The sequence below is a fragment of the Heterodontus francisci genome, unplaced genomic scaffold (assembly GCF_036365525.1).
Source record: "Heterodontus francisci isolate sHetFra1 unplaced genomic scaffold, sHetFra1.hap1 HAP1_SCAFFOLD_148, whole genome shotgun sequence".
NCBI lineage: Eukaryota > Metazoa > Chordata > Chondrichthyes > Heterodontiformes > Heterodontidae > Heterodontus > Heterodontus francisci.
In genome coordinates this window covers 2,614,579-2,621,085 of record NW_027142345.1, presented here as the reverse complement: position 1 = coordinate 2,621,085, position 6,507 = coordinate 2,614,579, and the positions used below count along the sequence as shown (strand labels likewise).

Genomic DNA, 6,507 nt, shown 5'->3' with positions numbered 1-6,507 from the left:
TTACTTCTTGTTGTGTGCTCTCAGATTTGTCACCTTCACTGCACTGGAGTGAGGTGACATCTACTGGCAGGAAGCAAGAACTGCAATCAAGCAGCAGAAATTCCATCGTCTGTCAGGGTGAAAGAAACATTGCAATGTGAGGAAATAGTGAATGGGTTTGATTGGGTTGGTGGAGACATGATTCCACTTGTGGTGGAGTCCAAAGCAAAGGCCAGAAATATAAAATTGTCATTATTAAAAGATATGAGGAATTCATGATAAATGTATTTAGGTAGTGAGTGGGTGGAATCTAGATAAAATAGAAAGTGAGATTGGGTGGACAGAAGCAGTGTGAAAGGATGGCTCAAACAAAAGGTAAACGCCCTGAAAGGTGAGCTCTGTTTCTCTCTCCACAGATGCTGCCAGAGTTTCTGAACATTTCCAACACATTCTGTTTTTATTTCAGAATTTGCAAGAAGTTGCTTTGCTCTGAACAAAAAATGGATGGTCGGCTTTGGCTGCCAGTGAAATTCCACAGGAGCTAAAAGGAAGTTCTGATATCAGTGGCATGTTGATCTAGGGGTATGATCCTTGCTTAGGGTGAGTGATTAATTAATGTGTGAGAGATCCTGGGTTCAAATCCTGGACAAGTCCTTCTTCTTTGGCATTTTTAGTTTAAGGTCATTGATTGGTTTCAGCCTTGCAGAAGGCGGAATTGATTTCCATATGGAGCCTGCTTGAGGACCAGAGAGCTGGATTCAAAGAGCTTGATTAACTAAATGAACAGATAGCCAAGTGGGAATATAAAGTTGTTGCAGTAATTGTGACCTGACTCCAAAAACAACAGGACTGGGTTCTGGACTGGAATGGAATGGAATTCTTCAGTGTTTCTGTTGTTTCGCTTGCATTGACTCATCGATTTTCTTGTTTTTCACTTTGTCGATGCCTTTGAATAATTGTGGATCCTTCTTCAGATTGTCATCTTTCACCAGGTAGTTCTGACCTCTGATGATGATGATCGTAATGAGCTTCAACTCACTGATAGTTTTGGAACTGAACAGATTTCCTTTGCTTGAGTCTACAACATGGAACTCAGTCTGACATGTGGACCCATGGGAGGATTTGAATGCCACCCCTGCGTTGGAGAATACAGTTGCATCCATCCAATAAGAGACCGAGTAGAAGTGACAGTTCAGTCAGTCAAACATTAAACTTTTAATTTCAGGGTGGTGAGTTTGAGTGCCATTTTGTTTTTCCCTTTTTTAAGGCTTCATTAGCAGAGAGTACAAGGAGTGTTTGAAATGAAATTCAGCAAAAGTATGAGAAAGTCTCTCTTTGATTCGGGACTCATCTCTCTGCAGCATCTCGCTGTGTAAGATTGAACTTCATCTCATTTCATTCCCAGCTCGGGGTCAGTGCGGCTCAGTGGGACTTCTGGCTGTCTCCTGCTTCACAATCCATCAGTGCTGAGAAAGCAATGGGGAATATTATTCACGGCTCTGTAACCTGAGGACACCGATTTAAGGTGAATGGCAAAAGAACCAAAGGCAACATGAGGAAAAACTTCTTTTGCACAGCGAGTGGTTAAGATCTGATATGCACTGCTTGAGAGTGTGATGGAGGCTGATTCAACCATGGCTTTCAAAATGGTATAAGATAATTATCTGAAGTGGAAAAATTGCATGTTTTCATGGAATACATGAGTCTGTGGCATGAGCTGAGTTGCTCGTGCATAGAAGCAGCACAAGCACAATGAGCTGAATGGCTTCCTTTTGTTCTGTAACTATTCTATGATCTATGATTCTTTTCAGAGTGAAATCAACACTCACATGCAAGAAACTGACAGGTACACTGTAAACTTCGCATTGCCAGACAAGAAATTGACAGATACAGTGTGAAACCCACAGTCACGTAGCAGCAGTTGGCAGGTAACGTGTAAAAATCTTTCTTTCATATCCCAACTGCAAGGTACAAAGGAAATTAGGTAGAAACCCAGGCTCACACTTCAAAGACTGAGAGATACAAAGCAAAACACATACTCACCTACAAGTACAGAGACGAAGACACACTCAGAGGAGGTGCAGATTAAAGACACATGCATGTAACAGAAACTAAAAGGGATAGAATCAAACCCTTTCTCACTTCTCAGAAACTGATAGATATAGACAAAAGCTGATGCTCACATACAAGTTGTTGAAAGATATGTGGTGAAACTCACAGAGCAATAGCAGAAACAAACAAGAACTGAATAACACCCACAGTCACAGACCAAAAACTGAAATATACTGAGTTAAACACCACTTTCTCACACCAGAAACTCATGGCTGCAAAGTGAAGCTGACTCTATCCTCCCAGGCACTGACAGGTGCAAAAGAAAACACTCACGACGATTCCAGGTCATGAAATGTACGTAATAAAACCTTTCAGCTGAAAGAATAGCATCAATGACAGGTGTGATACCCAGAATGCTCAGCGGCCTAGAATCCGCCCTATCTGTGACAGTAGCGGGGCGCGCAGGCGCGGTAGGATGCTTTGTCAGCAGCTCGAGCTCCGGGTTCGGAGTTGGAGCGGGATATTCACAAAGTGCAAGAAGACTTTGCGGGCTCACACAGCTGGAGCAGGGCCTCAGGGCCACAATAAGATGGAACAATCCCATCTGTATCCCTGCGGATGGCGGTGGTGAAGCTTTTCCCGGTGAGGCTTCCCGAAACGGCGTCCATAAATGGATAAGAATTGGGGACTTGTCAGGGAGCGTCTCTAAATGAATAAAATTTGGGTACTGGTCAGGGAGCGTCTGTAAATGGATAAGAATTGAGAACTGGGCAGGGAGCGTCTGCAAATGGATAAGAATTGGAGGACTGGGCAGGGAGCGTCTCTAAATGAATAAGATTTGGGTACTGTTCAGGAAGCTTCTGTAAATGGATAAGAATTGGGGACTGGGCAGGGAGTGTCGATAATTGAATTACAGTTGGAGACTGGGCAGGGAGCGTTTCTAAATGAATAAGATTTGGGGACTGGGCAGGGAGCGTCGATAAATGCTTAAGAATTGGGGACTGGTTCGGGAGCGTTTTTTTATTCGTTCGTGGGATGTGGGCGTCGCTGGCTCGATCTCAGCTCGAGTAATGTGTCCAGTTCTGGGCACCAGGCTTTAGAAAGGACATCAAAGCTTCTGAGACAGTTCAGAGGAGATTTACTAGAATGATACCAGAGATGAGGGGTGTCAGTTCTCTGGACAGGCTGGTGAAGCTGGGATTGTTCTCCTCAGAGTAGAGAAGGTTAAGGGAAGATTTAATAGAGGTGTTCAGAATCATGAAGGATTTTCATAGGGTAGAGAGGGAGAAACTGTTTCCACTGTCCTGGGGGTCAGTAACCAGAGGACACAGATTTAAAATAATTGGCCAGAAATGTCAAGGGGAGGTGAGGAGAGATCTTTTTACCCAGTAACTGATTCGGATTTGGAATGAATTGTCTGACAGGGTGGTGGAAACAGATTCAATTATAACTTTCATAAAGGAATTGGACAAATATTTCAAAGTGAAATTCTCCAGGATTATGGGGAAATAGGCAGGGGGTTGGACTAATTGCATCTTTTTGTCAGAGAGTCAGCAGAGGCACAATGGGGCCGAATGGCCTCCTTCTGTGCTGCATGATTCTATGAACATAAGAACGAGGAGCCGGAGTCGGCAAGTCAGCCACCCGAGCCTGCTCTGCCGTTCAATACAATCATGGCTGATCTCATCACGGCAGTTCTTGTTTCTTGCCAGTAGATGTCACTTCACTCCAATACAGTGAAGTTTACAAATCTGAGAGAGACACAACAGGAAAGAATTGTTCACATAAAAGTGAATGTGTGGGATTTAGAAATACTAGGAGTGGAGACGAGTTATTACTTGTCTGCTCGATCCCATAGCCCTGTAAAATTATTTCCTTCAAGTGCCCATTCAAATTCCTTTTGTAATCCTCGATTGTCTCCATTTCCACCGCCCTCTTGGGCAGCGAGTTACAGATCATCACCAATCAGTGCAAACTCGTTCTTGCGCACATTCCCCCTGTATCTCCTGTCCAAAACCTTCAATCTGTGTCCCCTAGTCCTTGTACCAATAGTTAACGGGAACAATGTTTCCTTGCCAATTTATTTAAAACTGTCATAGCCAAAAACACATCTATCAATTCTCCCCTCACTCTCCTTTGATGCAGGTAGAACAACCCTAGCTTTTCCAACCTAACCTTGTAACTAAAATCCTCCATCCGTGGATCCATTCTGGTGAATTTCCTCTGCATCCTCTCAAGGACGCTCACATTCTTTCTTAAGTGTGGTAAGCAAAACTGGAAGCAACACTCCAACTGGGGCCTAACCAGAGCTTTATAATGGTTCAGCATAACTTCCCTGCTTTGTACTCAATGCCTCTTTTTTTCAAGCCCAAGATCCCATATGCTTTGCTAACCACTCTCGCAATATGTCTTGCCACCTTCAAAGATTGATGCACATGAACCCCAAGTCCCTCTGTTCCAACACACACTTTAGAACTGTGCCATTAAGTAAATATTGCCTCTCCCTATTCCTTATGCCAAAATACATCACCTCACACTTGTCACTATTAAATTCCATCTGCCACCTGTCTGCCCATTCTGCTAGCCTATCATTGTCCTGTTGCAGGCAGTTCATATCATCCTCACTGTTTGCCACTCCTCCAAGTTTGTTGTCATCGGGATATTTTGAGATTCGACTCAATATTCCAAGTTCCAAGTCATTTATCTTTAGCAAAAAAAGCAGTGGTTCTAGCACTGACCCTTGGGGAACACCTCTGTCGACTATCCTCCAGTCTGACAAAGAATCATTTCATTAGACTCCCTGTTTTCTGTCCTTAAACCAATTTTCTATCCAATTGGACACTGACCCTCCTATATCACGAACCTCAATTTTGTAAACCCCACTTTTATGTGGTACCTTGTCAAACGCTTCCTTAAAATCCATATAAACAACATCCACTGCATTCCCTTCATCAAGCTGCTCTGTTAGTTCATCAAAAATGCAGTTAGATTAGTCAAGCATGAACTCCCATTTATAAATCCATGCTCACTCTACTTAATTAACTCAAACCTCTCCAAGTGACTGTTGATTTTTTACCCTGATTATTCTTTCTAAAACCTTACCCACCGCTGCTGTTAATCTTACTAGCCTGTAGTTAGCCGGACTGTCCTTACACCCTTTCTTGAATAAGGGCGTCGCATTTGCCACTGTTTACTCCTGGCACCTCCCCCGTATCCAGGGAAGATTGGAAGATTATGGCAAACTCTTCCATTATCTGCATCCCCATTTCCTTTCGCAACCTGGGATGCCAGCCATCCAGACCAGGTGATTTATCTACCCTAAGCACAGCCAGCCTATTTAGTAGCTCCCTCTCTCAATTTGTACCCTCTCCATTGACTCTACTCTCTTCACTTCGACTGATATTTTGTCAAATTCCACTTCCTTAGTGATCACTGATACAAAGTACTCATTAAGTAGATTAACATTGCCCTGCACCTCTAAGCTTATATTATCCTTTTTGTCCCTAATAGGCCCGACTCAACCTCTTACTACCCACTTATCATTTACATGCTGCTCGAAGATTTTTGGGTTTCCTTTCATGTTGACTGTCAGTCTATTCTCATAGAAATAGAGAATAAGCAAATATAGAAGATGTAAGTATTTCCCATCCTTGATGAGGTGGAACTTTCTTATGTTGTGGGTGGTAATGACTTGGCCCACGAGTGTGGTGGAAGCAGAGACAATCGATGATTTGAAAAGGAAATTAGATGGATACTTGAAGGAAAGAAACTTGCAGGAGGAAAGGGATCGAGCTGGTGAGTGGAACTGACTAGATTGCTCCGGGGAGTGCCAGCATGGACGTGATAGGCCAAACGACCACCTTCTGTGCTGTAAATGACTCTGTGTTGTTTCTCAAATTCAATCCACTGGTGCTTGGTAAATAATTTCAAAGTAAATTGTGCAACTGGAAAATCAGAACCAAGGCAAGGGACGCATAAGGAAGCAAAATTGCTGAAACCCGGGATTGAACCAGGAACCTTTAGATCTTCAGTTTAACGCTCTCCCAACTGAGCTATTTCAGCCCTACATTGACAGTGGCTTGGTGTCCTTGTTTTGGAAGAAAATACATACATTCAAGTTTTCCAAAAAATTAAAGAACACAACATGTGAGTAATATTCCCCATTGCTTTCGCAGTACTGATGGATTGTGAAGCGGGAGACAGCCAGAAGTGCCACTGAGCCGCACAGACCCCGAGCTGAGAATGAAATGAGATCAAATTCAATCTTTCATAGTGAGATGCTGCTGAGAGGTAAGAGTCCTGAATCAAAGCGAGACTTGCTCATTTCAAACACTCCCTGTACTCTCTGCTCATGAAGCCTGACAAAAGGGAAAAACAGAATGGCACTCAAACTCACAACCCTGCCAGTAAAAGTCTCATATTCGACTGACATAACTGTCGCTTCTACTCGGTCTCTTATTGGATGGATGCAACTCC

The 6,507-nt window shown here is 43.2% G+C and overlaps 1 non-coding gene across 1 annotated transcript; it reads right to left on the bottom strand.

The window, feature by feature from the left end:
• Positions 1-6,020: 6,020 nt before the first annotated feature.
• On the bottom strand, positions 6,021-6,093 carry trnaf-gaa (transfer RNA phenylalanine (anticodon GAA)). Its single transcript has one exon. It is a non-coding gene; the product is annotated as a tRNA-Phe (tRNA).
• Positions 6,094-6,507: the final 414 nt, after the last annotated feature.